Source organism: Ranitomeya imitator, chromosome 4, assembly GCF_032444005.1.
Source record: "Ranitomeya imitator isolate aRanImi1 chromosome 4, aRanImi1.pri, whole genome shotgun sequence".
NCBI lineage: Eukaryota > Metazoa > Chordata > Amphibia > Anura > Dendrobatidae > Ranitomeya > Ranitomeya imitator.
The window spans coordinates 682650111-682665593 of record NC_091285.1 but is presented as its reverse complement, the minus strand read 5'-3'; the positions used below and the strand labels follow the sequence as shown (position 1 = coordinate 682665593).

General features: G+C 34.7%; 13 non-coding genes across 13 annotated transcripts; all 13 read left to right on the top strand.

Moving 5' to 3' along the window:
• The first annotated feature begins 6 nt into the window (after positions 1–6).
• On the top strand, positions 7–78 carry TRNAW-CCA (transfer RNA tryptophan (anticodon CCA)). Its single transcript has one exon. It is a non-coding gene; the product is annotated as a tRNA-Trp (tRNA).
• Positions 79–542: 464 nt separating this feature from the next.
• On the top strand, positions 543–614 carry TRNAW-CCA (transfer RNA tryptophan (anticodon CCA)). Its single transcript has one exon. It is a non-coding gene; the product is annotated as a tRNA-Trp (tRNA).
• A 1542-nt stretch (positions 615–2156) lies between these two features.
• On the top strand, positions 2157–2228 carry TRNAW-CCA (transfer RNA tryptophan (anticodon CCA)). Its single transcript has one exon. It is a non-coding gene; the product is annotated as a tRNA-Trp (tRNA).
• Positions 2229–3770: 1542 nt separating this feature from the next.
• TRNAW-CCA (transfer RNA tryptophan (anticodon CCA)) lies at positions 3771–3842 on the top strand. Its single transcript has one exon. It is a non-coding gene; the product is annotated as a tRNA-Trp (tRNA).
• Positions 3843–4850: 1008 nt separating this feature from the next.
• TRNAW-CCA (transfer RNA tryptophan (anticodon CCA)) lies at positions 4851–4922 on the top strand. Its single transcript has one exon. It is a non-coding gene; the product is annotated as a tRNA-Trp (tRNA).
• Positions 4923–5933: 1011 nt separating this feature from the next.
• Positions 5934–6005, top strand: TRNAW-CCA (transfer RNA tryptophan (anticodon CCA)). Its single transcript has one exon. It is a non-coding gene; the product is annotated as a tRNA-Trp (tRNA).
• A 1007-nt stretch (positions 6006–7012) lies between these two features.
• Positions 7013–7084, top strand: TRNAW-CCA (transfer RNA tryptophan (anticodon CCA)). The gene has a single exon. It is a non-coding gene; the product is annotated as a tRNA-Trp (tRNA).
• Positions 7085–8087: 1003 nt separating this feature from the next.
• On the top strand, positions 8088–8159 carry TRNAW-CCA (transfer RNA tryptophan (anticodon CCA)). Its single transcript has one exon. It is a non-coding gene; the product is annotated as a tRNA-Trp (tRNA).
• Positions 8160–9165: 1006 nt separating this feature from the next.
• On the top strand, positions 9166–9237 carry TRNAW-CCA (transfer RNA tryptophan (anticodon CCA)). The gene has a single exon. It is a non-coding gene; the product is annotated as a tRNA-Trp (tRNA).
• A 997-nt stretch (positions 9238–10234) lies between these two features.
• Positions 10235–10306, top strand: TRNAW-CCA (transfer RNA tryptophan (anticodon CCA)). Its single transcript has one exon. It is a non-coding gene; the product is annotated as a tRNA-Trp (tRNA).
• Positions 10307–12276: 1970 nt separating this feature from the next.
• TRNAW-CCA (transfer RNA tryptophan (anticodon CCA)) lies at positions 12277–12348 on the top strand. The gene has a single exon. It is a non-coding gene; the product is annotated as a tRNA-Trp (tRNA).
• Positions 12349–13343: 995 nt separating this feature from the next.
• Positions 13344–13415, top strand: TRNAW-CCA (transfer RNA tryptophan (anticodon CCA)). Its single transcript has one exon. It is a non-coding gene; the product is annotated as a tRNA-Trp (tRNA).
• Positions 13416–14411: 996 nt separating this feature from the next.
• On the top strand, positions 14412–14483 carry TRNAW-CCA (transfer RNA tryptophan (anticodon CCA)). The gene has a single exon. It is a non-coding gene; the product is annotated as a tRNA-Trp (tRNA).
• Positions 14484–15483: the final 1000 nt, after the last annotated feature.

Below are 15483 nucleotides of genomic sequence, written 5' to 3'. Positions count from 1 at the left end.
TGAACTGACCTCGTGGCGCAACTGTAGCGCGTCTGACTCCAGATCAGAAGGTTGCGTGTTCAAATCACGTCGGGGTCAAGTAACTCTATCATCTTTTCATAACTTACTCGATGCTTGGGTAAAGATTGAAATGGAAACTGCATTATCCTACTGACAATAGAATAGCTCAACGTTGTTGTCATGTGTCAACAAAGTGTATGAAAAGTGTTTTATTTAAATGATATAGATTAATATCTTATCAACAATACTTTGATGAGAAATATAATTAGGGTATTGAGTTCACAACATAAAAAAATCCATGCTGGGAACAGCTAATACTTTGTTCATGCCATTGTCATCTTTGAATTTGTAAGAAAAGAGAGTTTATTATTAGATTTTAAATTTTAAACTGGAAATCCCTGAATCAGAATGTCATGAACTTAATTCATCCTTGTTTATATCTTTTCCAAAATGGGAGTAAAAGTTGCAAGTTTCCTGATGGCTTCCAGATATTATCTCGTGCACTTTTCATGAGAAGTATTGGGCGTACATGCTTTTCAACTGACCTCGTGGCGCAACGGTAGCGCGTCTGACTCCAGATCAGAAGGTTGCGTGTTCAAATCACGTCGGGGTCAAGTAACTCTATCATCTTTTCATAACTTAATCGATGCTTGGGTAAAGATTGAAATGGAAACTGCGTAATCCTACTGACAATAGAATAGCTCAACCTTGTTGTCATGTGTCAGCGCAGTGTTTGAAAAGTGTTTTATTTAAATGATATAGATTAATATCTTATCAACAATACTTTGATGAGAAATATCATTTGGGAATTGAGTTCAAAACATAAAAAAATCCATGCCGGGAACAGCCAATACTTTGTTCATGCCATTGTCTTCTTTGAATTTCTTAGAGAAGAGGGCTTATTACTAGATATTTAATTTTAAACTGGAAATCAATGAATCCGAATGTGATGATTTTAATTCAGCCCTGTTTATGTCTTTTCTAAACTGTGATTAAAAGTAGCAAATTTCCAGATGGGGTCCATATATTATCTCATGCACTTTTCATGTGAAGTATTGGAGCAAACATGCTTTTCAACTTATCTTGTGCACAATGGTTGCGCCTCTGACTCCATTAAAGAAGGCTGCGTGTTGATATCACATCAGGGTTGAGAAGCTCTTTCATCTTTTCATAACTTCATCGATGCTTGTGTTAAGATTGAAAACGGAAAGTGAGTAATTCCACTGACAATAGAAAAATTCGACTTTGTTGCCACCTGTAGGCAAAGTGTTTAAAAATGTGTTTTATTTAAGTTATGTAGATTAACATCTTATCAACAATACTTTGATGAAAAATATCATTTGGGAATTGAGTTCAAAATATAAAAAAAATAATCCTTGCCAGGAACAGCTAACACTTTGTTCATGCCATTGTCATCTTTGAATTTGTAAGAAAAGAGAGTTTATTATTAGATTTTAAATTTTAAACTGGAAATCCCTGAATCAGAATGTCATGATCTTGATTCATCCTTGTTTATATCTTTTCCAAAATGGGAGTAAAAGTTGCAAGTTTCCTGATGGCTTCCACATATTATCTCGTGCACTTTTCATGAGAAGTATTGGGCGTACATGCTTTTCAACTGACCTTGTGGTGCAACGGTAGCGTGTCAGTCTCCAGATCAGAAGGTTGCGTGTTCAAATCACGTCAGGGTCAAGTAACTCTATCATCTTTTCATAACTTAATCGATGCTTGGGTAAAGATTGAAATGGAAACTGCATTATCCTACTGACAATAGAATAGCTCAACGTTGTTGTCTTGTGTCAACAAAGTGTATGAAAAGTGTTTTATTTAAATGATATAGATTAATATCTTATCAACAATACTTTGATGAGAAATATAATTAGGGTATTGAGTTCACAACATAAAAAAATCCATGCTGGGAACAGCTAATACTTTGTTCATGCCATTGTCATCTTTGAATTTGTAAGAAAAGAGAGTTTATTATTAGATTTTAAATTTTAAACTGGAAATCCCTGAATCAGAATGTCATGAACTTAATTCATCCTTGTTTATATCTTTTCCAAAATGGGAGTAAAAGTTGCAAGTTTCCTGATGGCTTCCAGATATTATCTCGTGCACTTTTCATGAGAAGTATTGGGCGTACATGCTTTTCAACTGACCTCGTGGCGCAACGGTAGCGCGTCTGACTCCAGATCAGAAGGTTGCGTGTTCAAATCACGTCGGGGTCAAGTAACTCTATCATCTTTTCATAACTTAATCGATGCTTGGGTAAAGATTGAAATGGAAACTGCGTAATCCTACTGACAATAGAATAGCTCAACCTTGTTGTCATGTGTCAGCGCAGTGTTTGAAAAGTGTTTTATTTAAATGATATAGATTAATATCTTATCAACAATACTTTGATGAGAAATATCATTTGGGAATTGAGTTCAAAACATAAAAAAATCCATGCCGGGAACAGCCAATACTTTGTTCATGCCATTGTCTTCTTTGAATTTCTTAGAGAAGAGGGCTTATTACTAGATATTTAATTTTAAACTGGAAATCAATGAATCCGAATGTGATGATTTTAATTCAGCCCTGTTTATGTCTTTTCTAAACTGTGATTAAAAGTAGCAAATTTCCAGATGGGGTCCATATATTATCTCATGCACTTTTCATGTGAAGTATTGGAGCAAACATGCTTTTCAACTTATCTTGTGCACAATGGTTGCGCCTCTGACTCCATTAAAGAAGGCTGCGTGTTGATATCACATCAGGGTTGAGAAGCTCTTTCATCTTTTCATAACTTCATCGATGCTTGTGTTAAGATTGAAAACGGAAAGTGAGTAATTCCACTGACAATAGAAAAATTCGACTTTGTTGCCACCTGTAGGCAAAGTGTTTAAAAATGTGTTTTATTTAAGTTATGTAGATTAACATCTTATCAACAATACTTTGATGAAAAATATCATTTGGGAATTGAGTTCAAAATATAAAAAAAATAATCCTTGCCAGGAACAGCTAACACTTTGTTCATGCCATTGTCATCTTTGAATTTGTAAGAAAAGAGAGTTTATTATTAGATTTTAAATTTTAAACTGGAAATCCCTGAATCAGAATGTCATGATCTTGATTCATCCTTGTTTATATCTTTTCCAAAATGGGAGTAAAAGTTGCAAGTTTCCTGATGGCTTCCACATATTATCTCGTGCACTTTTCATGAGAAGTATTGGGCGTACATGCTTTTCAACTGACCTTGTGGTGCAACGGTAGCGTGTCAGTCTCCAGATCAGAAGGTTGCGTGTTCAAATCACGTCAGGGTCAAGTAACTCTATCATCTTTTCATAACTTAATCGATGCTTGGGTAAAGATTGAAATGGAAACTGCATTATCCTACTGACAATAGAATAGCTCAACGTTGTTGTCTTGTGTCAACAAAGTGTATGAAAAGTGTTTTATTTAAATGATATAGATTAATATCTTATCAACAATACTTTGATGAGAAATATAATTAGGGTATTGAGTTCAAAACATAAAAAAATCCATGCCGGGAACAGCTAACACTTTGTTCATGCCATTGTCATCTTTGAATTTGTAAGAAAAGAGAGTTTATTATTAGATTTTAAATTTTAATCTGGAAGTCCCTGAATCAGAATGTCATGAACTTAATTCATCCTTGTTTATATCTTTTCCAAAATGGGAGTAAAAGTTGCAAGTTTCCTGATGGCTTCCAGATATTATCTCGTGCACTTTTCATGAGAAGTATTGGGCGTACTTGCTTTTAAACTGACCTCGTGGGGCAACGGTAGCGCGTCTGACTCCAGATCAGAAGGTTGCGTGTTCAAATCACGTCGGGGTCAAGTAACTCTATCATCTTTTCATAACTTAATCGATGCTTGGGTAAAGATTGAAACGGAAACTGCGTAATCCTACTGACAATAGAATAGCTCAACCTTGTTGTCATGTGGCAGTGCAGTGTTTGAAGAGTGTTTTATTTAAATGATATAGATTAATATCTTATCAACAATACTTTGATGAGAAATATCATTTGGGAATTGAGTTCAAAAGATAAAAAAATCCATGCCGGGAACAGCCAATACTTTGTTCATGCCATTGTCTTCTTTGAATTTCTTAGAGAAGAGGGCTTATTACTAGATATTTAATTTTAAACTGGAAATCAATGAATCCGAATGTGATGATTTTAATTCAGCCCTGTTTATGTCTTTTCTAAACTGTGATTAAAAGTAGCAAATTTCCAGATGGGGTCAATATATTATCTCATGCACTTTTCATGTAAAGTATTGGAGCAAACATGCTTTTCAACTGAACTTATGCACAATGGTAGCGCTTCTGACTCCATTAAAGAAGGCTGCGTGTTGATATCACATCAGGGTCAAGAAGCTCTTTCATCTTTTCATAACTTCATCGATGCTTGTTTTAAGATTGAAAACGGAAACTGAGTAATTCAACTGACAATAGAAAAATTCGACTTTGTTGCCACCTGTAGGCAAAGTGTTTAAAAATGTGTTTTATTTAAGTTATGTAGATTAACATCTTATCAACAATACTGTGATGAAAAATATCATTTGGGAATTGAGTTCAAAACATAAAAAAAAAAATCCTTGCCGGGAACAGCTAACACTTTGTTCATGCCATTGTCATCTTTGAATTTGTAAGAAAAGAGAGATTTTATTATTAGATTTTAAATTTGAAACTGGAAATCCCTGATTCAGCATGTCATGATCTTAATTCATCCTTGTTTATATCTTTTCCAAAATGGGAGTAAAAGTTGCAAGTTTCCTGATGGCTTCCAGATATTGTCTTGTGCACTTTTCATGAGAAGTATTGGGCATACATGCTTTTCAACTGACCTCGTGGCGCAACGGTAGCGCGTCTGACTCCAGATCAGAAGGTTGCGTGTTCAAATCACGTTGGGGACAAGTAACTCTATCATCTTTTCATAACTTAATCGATGCTTGGGTAAAGATTGAAACGGAAACTGCGTAATCCTACTGACAATAGAATAGCTCAACGTTGTTGTCATGTGGCAGTGCAGTGTTTTATGTAAATGAAATATCTTATCTTATGTAGATGTAAATATCTTATCAACAATACTTTGATGAGAAATATCATTTGGGAATTGAGTTCAAAACATAAAAAAATCCATGCCGGGAACAGCCAATACTTTGTTCATGCCATTGTCTTCTTTGAATTTCTTAGAGAAGAGAGCTTATTACTAGATATTTAATTTTAAACTGGAAATCAATGAATCCGAATGTGATGATTTTAATTCAGCCCTGTTTATGTCTTTTCTAAACTGTGATTAAAAGTAGCAAATTTCCAGATGGGGTCCATATATTATCTCATGCACTTTTCATGTGAAGTATTGGAGCAAACATGCTTTTCAACTGACCTTGTGCACAATGGTAGCGCTTCTGACTCCATTAAAGAAGGCTGCGTGTTGATATCACATCAGGGTCAAGAAGCTCTTTCATCTTTTCATAACTTCATCGATGCTTGTGTTAAGATTGAAAACGGAAACTGAGTAATTCAACTGACAATAGAAAAATTCGACTTTGTTGCCACCTGTAGGCAAAGTGTTTAAAAATGTGTTTTATTTAAGTTATGTAGATTAACATCTTATCAACAATACTGTGATGAAAAATATCATTTGGGAATTGAGTTCAAAACATAAAAAAAATAATCCTTGCCGGGAACAGCTAACACTTTGTTCATGCCTTTGTCATCTTTGAATTTGTAAGAAAAGAGAGTTTATTATTAGATTTTAAATTTTAAACTGGAAATCCCTGAATCAGAATGTCATGATCTTAATTCATCCTTGTTTATATCTTTTCCAAAATGGGAGTAAAAGTTGCAAGTTTCCTGATGGCTTCCAGATATTAACTTGTGCACTTTTCATGAGAAGTATTGGGCGTACATGCTTTTCAACTAACCTCGTGGTGCAACGGTAGCGCGTCTGACTCCAGATCAGAAGGTTGCGTGTTCAAATCACGTCGGGGTCAAGTAACTCTATCGTCTTTTCATAACTTAATCGATGCTTGGGTAAAGATTGAAACGGAAACTGCGTAATCCTACTGACAATAGAATAGCTCAACGTTGTTGTCATGTGTCAGCGCAGTGTTTGAAAAGTGTTTTATTTAAATGATATAGATTAATATCTTATCAACAATACTTTGATGAGAAATATCATTTGGGAATTGAGTTCAAAACATAAAAAAATCCATGCCGGGAACAGCCAATGCTTTGTTCATGCCATTGTCTTCTTTGAATTTCTTAGAGAAGAGGGCTTATTACTAGATATTTAATTTTAAACTGGAAATCAATGAATCCGAATGTGATGATTTTAATTCAGCCCTGTTTATGTCTTTTTCTAAACTGTGATTAAAAGTAGCAAATTTCCAGATGGGGTCCATATATTATCTCATGCACTTTTCATGTGAAGTATTGGAGCAAACATGCTTTTTAACTGACCTTGTGCACAATGGTAGCGCTTCTGACTCCAGTAAAGAAGGCTGCGTGTTGATATCACATCAGGGTCGAGAAGCTGTTTCATCTTTTCATAACTTCATCGATGCTTGTGTTAAGATTGAAAACGGAAACTGAGTAATTCCACTGACAATAGAAAAATTCGACTTTGTTGCCACCTGTAGGCAAAGTGTTTAAAAATGTGTTTTATTTAAGTTATGTAGATTAACATCTTATCAACAATACTGTGATGAAAAATATCATTTGGGAATTGAGTTCAAAACATAAAAAAAATAATCCTTGCCGGGAACAGCTAACACTTTGTTCATGCCATTGTCATCTTTGAATTTGTAAGAAAAGAGAGTTTATTATTAGATTTTAAATTTTAAACTGGAAATCCCTGAATCAGAATGTCATGATCTTAATTCATCCTTGTTTATATCTTTTCCAAAATGGGAGTAAAAGTTGCAAGTTTCCTGATGGCTTCCAGATGTTATCTCGTGCACTTTTCATGAGAAGTATTGGGCGTACATGCTTTTCAACTGACCTCGTGGCGCAACGGTAGCGCGTCTGACTCCAGATCAGAAGGTTGCGTGTTCAAATCACGTCGGGGTCAAATAACTCTATCATCTTTTCTTAAATTAATCGATGCTTGGGTAAAGATTGAAACGGAAATTGCGTAATCCTACTGACAATAGAATAGCTCAAGTTGTCATGTGTCAGCGCACTGTTTGAAAAGTGTTTTATTTAAATGATATAGATTAATATCTTATCAACAATACTTTGATGAGAAATATCATCTGGGAATTGAGTTCAAAACATAAAAAAATCCATGCCGGGAACAGCCAATACTTTGTTCATGCCATTGTCTTCTTTGAATTTCTTAGAGAAGAGGGCTTATTACTAGATATTTAATTTTAAACTGGAAATCAATGAATCCGAATGTGATGATTTTAATTCAGCCCTGTTTATGTCTTTTTCTAAACTGTGATTAAAAGTAGCAAATTTCCAGATGGGGTCCATATATTATCTCATGCACTTTTCATGTGAAGTATTGGAGCAAACATGCTTTACAACTGACCTTGTGCACAATGGTAGCGCTTCTGACTCCTTTAAAGAAGGATGCGTGTTAATATCACATCAGGGTCGAGAAGCTCTTTCATCTTTTCATAACTTCATCGATGCTTGTGTTAAGATTGAAAACGGAAACTGAGTAATTCCACTGACAATAGAAAAATTCGACTTTGTTGCCACCTGTAGGCAAAGTGTTTAAAAATGTGTTTTATTTAAGTTATGTAGATTAACATCTTATCAACAATACTGTGATGAAAAATATCATTTGGGAATTGAGTTCAAAACATAAAAAAAATAATCCTTGCCGGGAACAGCTAACACTTTGTTCATGCCATTGTCATCTTTGAATTTGTAAGAAAAGAGAGTTTATTATTACATTTTAAACTTTAAACTGGAAATCCCTGAATCAGAATGTCATGATCTTAATTCATCCTTGTTTATATCTTTTCCAAAATGGGAGTAAAAGTTGCAAGTTTCCTGATGGCTTCCAGATATTATCTCGTGCACTTTTCATGAGAAGTATTGGGCGTACATGCTTTTCAACTGACCTCGTGGCGCAACGGTAGCGCGTCTGACTCCAGATTTGAAGATTGCGTGTTCAAATCACGTCGTGGTCAAGTAACTATATCATCTTTTCATAACTTAATCGATGCTTGGGTAAAGATTGAAACGGGAACTGCGTAATCCTACTGACAATAGAATAGCTCAACGTTGTTGTCATGTGTCAGCGCAGTGTTTGAAAAGTGTTTTATTTAAATGATATAGATTAATATCTTATCAACAATACTTTGATGAGAAATATCATTTGGGAATTGAGTTCAAAACATAAAAAAATCCATGCCGGGAACAGCCAATACTTTGTTCATGCCATTGTCTTCTTTGAATTTCTTAGAGAAGAGGGCTTATTACTAGATATTTAATTTTAAACTGGAAATCAATGAATCCGAATGTGATGATTTTAATTCAGCCCTGTTTATGTCTTTCTCTAAACTGTGATTAAAAGTAGCAAATTTCCAGATGGGGTCCATATATTATCTCATGCACTTTTCATGTGAAGTATTGGAGCAAACATGCTTTTCAACTGACCTTGTGCACAATGGTAGTGCTTCTGACTCCAGTAAAGAAGGCTGCGTGTTGATATCACATCAGGGTCGAGAAGCTCTTTCATCTTTTCATAACTTCATCGATGCTTGTGTTAAGATTGAAAACGGAAACTGAGTAATTCCACTGACAATAGAAAAATTCGACTTTGTTGCCACCTGTAGGCAAAGTGTTTAAAAATGTGTTTTATTTAAGTTATGTAGATTAACATCTTATCAACAATACTGTGATGAAAAATATCATTTGGGAATTGAGTTCAAAACATAAAAAAATAATCCTTGCCGGGAACAGCTAACACTTTGTTCATGCCATTGTCATCTTTGAATTTGTAAGAAAAGAGAGTTTATTATTAGATTTTAAATTTTAAACTGGAAATCCCTGAATCAGAATGTCATGATCTTAATTCATCCTTGTTTATATCTTTTCCAAAATGGGAGTAAAAGTTGCAAGTTTCCTGATGGCTTCCAGATATTATCTCGTGCACTTTTCATGAGAAGTATTGGGCGTACATGCTTTTCAACTGACCTCGTGGCGCAACGGTAGCGCGTCTGACTCCAGATCAGAAGGTTGCGTGTTCAAATCACGTCGTGGTCAAGTAACTCTATCATCTTTTCATAACTTAATCGATGCTTGGGTAAAGATTGAAACGGAAACTGCGTAATCTACTGACAATAGAATAGCTCAACGCTGTGTCAGCGCAGTGTTTGAAAAGTGTTCTATTTAAATGATATAGATTAATATCTTATCAACAATACTTTGATGAGAAATATCATTTGGGAATTGAGTTCAAAACATAAAAAAATCCATGCCGGGAACAGCCAATACTTTGTTCATGCCATTGTCTTCTTTGAATTTCTTAGAGAAGAGGGCTTATTACTAGATATTTAATTTTAAACTGGAAATCAATGAGTCCGAATGTGATGATTTTAATTCAGCCCTGTTTATGTCTTTTTCTAAACTGTGATTAAAAGTAGCAAATTTCCAGATGGGGTCCATATATTATCTCATGCACTTTTCATGTGAAGTATTGGAGCAAACATGCTTTTCAACTGACCTTGTGCACAATGGTAGCGCTTCTGACTCCAGTAAAGAAGGCTGCGTGTTGATATCACATCAGGGTCGAGAAGCTCTTTCATCTTTTCATAACTTCATCGATGCTTGTGTTAAGATTGAAAACGGAAACTGAGTAATTCCACTGACAATAGAAAAATTGTACTTTCTTGCCACCTGTAGGCAAAGTGTTTAAAAATGTGTTTTATTTAAGTTATGTAGATTAACATCTTATCAACAATACTGTGATGAAAAATATCATTTGGGAATTGAGTTCAAAACAAAAAAAAATAATCCTTGCCGGGAACAGCTAACACTTTGTTCATGCCATTGTCATCTTTGAATTTGTAAGAAAAGAGAGTTTATTATTAGATTTTACATTTTAAACTGGAAATCCCTGAATCAGAATGTCATGATCTTAATTCATCCTTGTTTATATCTTTTCCAAAATGGGAGTAAAAGTTGCAAGTTTCCTGATGGCTTCCAGATATTATCTCGTGCACTTTTCATGAGAAGTATTGGGCGTACATGCTTTTCAACTGACTTCGTGGCGCAACGGTAGCGCGTCTGACTCCAGATCAGAAGGTTGCGTGTTCAAATCACGTCGGGGTCAAGTTACTCTATCATCTTTTCTTAACTTAATCGATGCTTGGGTAAAGATTGAAACGGAAACTGCTTAACCCCTTAATGACCGCCAATACGTCTTTTAACTGACCTGAGATATAAGAGAATAGCCTCCCCATACAGATGATAATCCAGCATCTGTTGGTTGTACACTATAGCTGACAACTTGCTGTATCAGCCACGATCAGTATTTGCACCTTCTAAATATGTTTAACCCCTTAGATGCTGCTGTCAATAGTGACTACATCATTATAAATGGTTAACAGAGTGTGGGGGCTTCTTCTTTATCCCAATTGGTGCCCTCAGATCATGATTTTGTTGTCCTGATGTTTGCGATGGCAATTCGTGACCAAATAGCGGCCTTAGAGTCTGACTGCTGTAGTAATCTGTTTAGAAGTTAGCAACATTTAGGTGGTAAAAATCCACATTTTCATTTCTGTCATACCACTTTGTATTAATTCCTGTAAAGCACCTGAAGGGTTAATAAACTACCTGACAGCAGATTTCAATATGTTTAGGGGTGCTGTTTTTAAAATGGTATCACGTTTGGGGGTTTCCCAATATATGGGACCCCTAAAGTCACTTCAAACATGCATAAGTCCCTAAAAAAATAAATGTGGTAAATTTCTTTGAAAAAATGAAAAATTGCTGCTACATTTTTAAACCTCCTAAAATGCTAACAAAATAAAATAACATTTTACAAATGGTGCTGATGTAAAGCAGACATGTGGGAAATGTTATTTATTAATAGTTTGCTGTTGTATGACTATCTGGATTAAAGGGATAATCATTCAAATTTAGAAAATTGCTAATTTTTTAACATTTTTCTCAAATTTTTAATATTTTTTATAAATAAACACAAAAAATGTTGAACTAAATTTACCATTATCATAAAGTATAATGTGTCACGAAAAAACAATCTCAAAATCACTGGGATTTGTTGAAGCGTTGCAGAGTTATTACCACATAAAGTGACACTGGTCAGATTTCAAAAATTTGGCTCGGTCACTAAGGGGTTAATCCTACTGACAATAGAAAAGCTCAACGTTGTTGTCATGTGTCAGCGCAGTGTTTGAAAAGTGTTTTATTTAAATGATATAGATTAATATCTTATCAACAATACTTTGATGAGAAATATCATTTGGGAATTGAGTTCAAAACATAAAAAAATCCATGTCGAGAACAGCCAATACTTTGTTCATGCCATTGTCTTCTTTGAATTTCTTAGAGAAGAGGGCTTATTACTAGATATTTAATTTTAAACTGGAAATCAATGAATCCGAATGTGATGATTTTAATTCAGCCCTGTTTATGTCTTTTCTAAACTGTGATTAAAAGTAGCAAATTTCTAGATGGGGTCCATATATTATCTCATGCACTTTTCATGTGAAGTATTGGAGGAAACATGCTTTTCAACTGACCTTGTGCACAATGGTAGCGCTTCTTACTCCAGTAAAGAAGGCTGCGTGTTGATATCACATCAGGGTCGAGAAGCTCTTTCATCTTTTCATAACTTCATCGATGCTTGTGTTAAGATTGAAAACGGAAACTGAGTAATTCCACTGACAATAGAAAAATTCGACTTTGTTGCCACCTGTAGGCAAAGTGTTTAAAAATGTGTTTTATTTAAGTTATGTAGATTAACATCTTATCAACAATACTGTGATGAAAAATATCATTTGGGAATTGAGTTCAAAACATAAAAAAAATAATCCTTGCCGGGAACAGCTAACACTTTGTTCATGCCATTGTCATCTTTGAATTTGTAAGAAAAGAGAGTTTATTATTAGATTTTAAATTTTAAACTGGAAATCCCTGAATCAGAATGTCATTATCTTAATTCATCCTTGTTTATATCTTTTCCAAAATGGGAGTAAAAGTTGCAAGTTTCCTGATGGCTTCTAGATATTATCTCGTGCACTTTTCATGAGAAGTATTGGGCGTACATGCTTTTCAACTGACCTTGTGGCGCAACGGTAGCGCGTCTGACTCCAGATTGGAAGGTTGCGTGTTCAAATCACGTCGTGGTCAAGTAACTCTATCATCTTTTCATAACTTAATCGATGCTTGGGTAAAGATTGAAACGGAAACTGCGTAATCCTACTGACAATAGAATAGCTCAACGTTGTTGTCAAGTGGCAGTGAAGTGTGTTATTTAAATGATATAGATTAATATCTTATCAACAATACTTTGATGAGAAATATCATTTGGGAATTGAATTCAAAACATAAAAAAATCCATGCCGGGAACAGCCAATACTTTGTTCATGCCATTGTCTTCTTTGAATTTCTTAGAGAAGAGGGCTTATTACTAGATATTTCATTTTAAACTGGAAATCAATGAATCCGAATGTGATGATTTTAATTCAGCCCTGTTTATGTCTTTTTCTAAACTGTGATTAAAAGTAGCAAATTTCCAGATGGGGTCCATATATTATCTCATGCACTTTTCATGTGAAGTATTGGAGCAAACATGCTTTTCAACTGACCTTGTGCACAATGGTAGCGCTTCTGACTCCAGTAAAGAAGGCTGCGTGTTGATATCACATCAGGGTCGAGAAGCTGTTTCATCTTTTCATAACTTCATCGATGCTTGTGTTAAGATTGAAAACGGAAACTGAGTAATTCCACTGACAATAGAAAAATTCGACTTTGTTGCCACCTGTAGGCAAAGTGTTTAAAAATGTGTTTTATTTAAGTTATGTAGATTAACATCTTATCAACAATACTGTGATGAAAAATATCATTTGGGAATTGAGTTCAAAACATAAAAAAAAAATCCTTGCCGGGAACAGCTAACACTTTGTTCATGCCATTGTCATCTTTGAATTTGTAAGAAAAGAGAGTTTATTATTAGATTTTAAATTTTAAACTGGAAATCCCTGAATCAGAATGTCATGATCTTAATTCATCCTTGTTTATATCTTTTCCAAAATGGGAGTAAAAGTTGCAAGTTTCCTGATGGCTTCTAGATATTATCTCGTGCACTTTTCATGAGAAGTATTGGGCGTACATGCTTTTCAACTGACCTCGTGGCGCAACGGTAGCGCGTCTGACTCCAGATTGGAAGGTTGCGTGTTCAAATCACGTCGTGGTCAAGTAACTCTATCATCTTTTCATAACTTAATCGATGCTTGGGTAAAGATTGAATCGGAAACTGCGTAATCCTACTGACAATAGAATAGCTCAACGTTGTTGTCAAGTGGCAGTGAAGTGTTTTATTTAAATGATATAGATTAATATCTTATCAACAATACTTTGATGAGAAATATCATTTGGGAATTGAATTCAAAACATAAAAAATTCCATGCCGGGAACAGCCAATACTTTGTTCATGCCATTGTCTTCTTTGAATTTCTTAGAGAAGAGGGCTTATTACTAGATATTTAATTTTAAACTGGAAATCAATGAATCCGAATGTGATGATTTTAATTCAGCCCTGTTTATGTCTTTTTCTAAACTGTGATTAAAAGTAGCAAATTTCCAGATGGGGTCCATATATTATCTCATGCACTTTTCATGTGAAGTATTGGAGCAAACATGCTTTTCAACTGACCTTGTGCACAATGGTAGCGCTTCTGACTCCAGTAAAGAAGGCTGCGTGTTGATATCACATCAGGGTCGAGAAGCTGTTTCATCTTTTCATAACTTCATCGATGCTTGTGTTAAGATTGAAAACGGAAACTGAGTAATTCCACTGACAATAGAAAAATTCGACTTTGTTGCCACCTGTAGGCAAAGTGTTTAAAAATGTGTTTTATTTAAGTTATGTAGATTAACATCTTATCAACAATACTGTGATGAAAAATATCATTTGGGAATTGAGTTCAAAACATAAAAAAAATAATCCTTGCCGGGAACAGCTAACACTTTGTTCATGCCATTGTCATCTTTGAATTTGTAAGAAAAGAGAGTTTATTATTAGATTTTAAATTTTAAACTGGAAATCCCTGAATCAGAATGTCATGATCTTAATTCATCCTTGTTTATATCTTTTCCAAAATGGGAGTAAAAGTTGCAAGTTTCCTGATGGCTTCCAGATATTATCTCGTGCACTTTTCATGAGAAGTATTGGGCGTACATGCTTTTCAACTGACCTCGTGGCGCAACGGTAGCGCGTCTGACTCCAGATCAGAAGGTTGCGTGTTCAAATCACGTCGGGGTCAAGTAACTCTGTCATCTTTTCTTAACTTAATCGATGCTTGGGTAAAGATTGAAACGGAAACTGCGTAATCCTACTGACAATAGAATAGCTCAAGTTGTCATGTGTCAGCGCAGTGTTTGAAAAGTGTTTTATTTAAATGATATAGATTAATATCTTATCAACAATACTTTGATGAGAAATATCATCTGGCAATTGAGTTCAAAACATAAAAAAATCCATGCCGGGAACAGCCAATACTTTGTTCATGCCATTGTCTTCTTTGAATTTCTTAGAGAAGAGGGCTTATTACTAGATATTTAATTTTAAACTGGAAATCAATGAATCCGAATGTGATGATTTTAATTCAGCCCTGTTTATCTGTTTATGTCTTTTCTAAACTGTGATTAAAAGTAGCAAATTTCCAGATGGGGTCCATATATTATCTCATGCACTTTTCATGAGAAGTATTGGAGCAAACATGCTTTTCAACTGACCTTGTGCACAATGGTAGCGCTTCTGACTCCTTTAAAGAAGGATGCGTGTTAATATCACATCAGGGTTGAGAAGCTCTTTCATCTTTTCATAACTTCATCGATGCTTGTGTTAAGATTGAAAACGGAAACTGAGTAATTCCACTGACAATAGAAAAATTCGACTTTGTTGCCACCTGTAGGCAAAGTGTTTAAAAATGTGTTTTATTTAAGTTATGTAGATTAACATCTTATCAACAATACTGTGATGAAAAATATCATTTGGGAATTGAGTTCAAAACATAAAAAAAATAATCCTTGCCGGGAACAGCTAACACTTTGTTCATGCCATTGTCATCTTTGAATTTGTAAGAAAAGAGAGTTTATTATTACATTTTAAACTTTAAACTGGAAATCCCTGAATCAGAATGTCATGATCTTAATATATCCTTGTTTATATCTTTTCCAAAATGGGAGTAAAAGTTGCAAGTTTCCTGATGGCTTCCAGATATTATCTCGTGCACTTTTCATGAGAAGTATTGGGCATACATG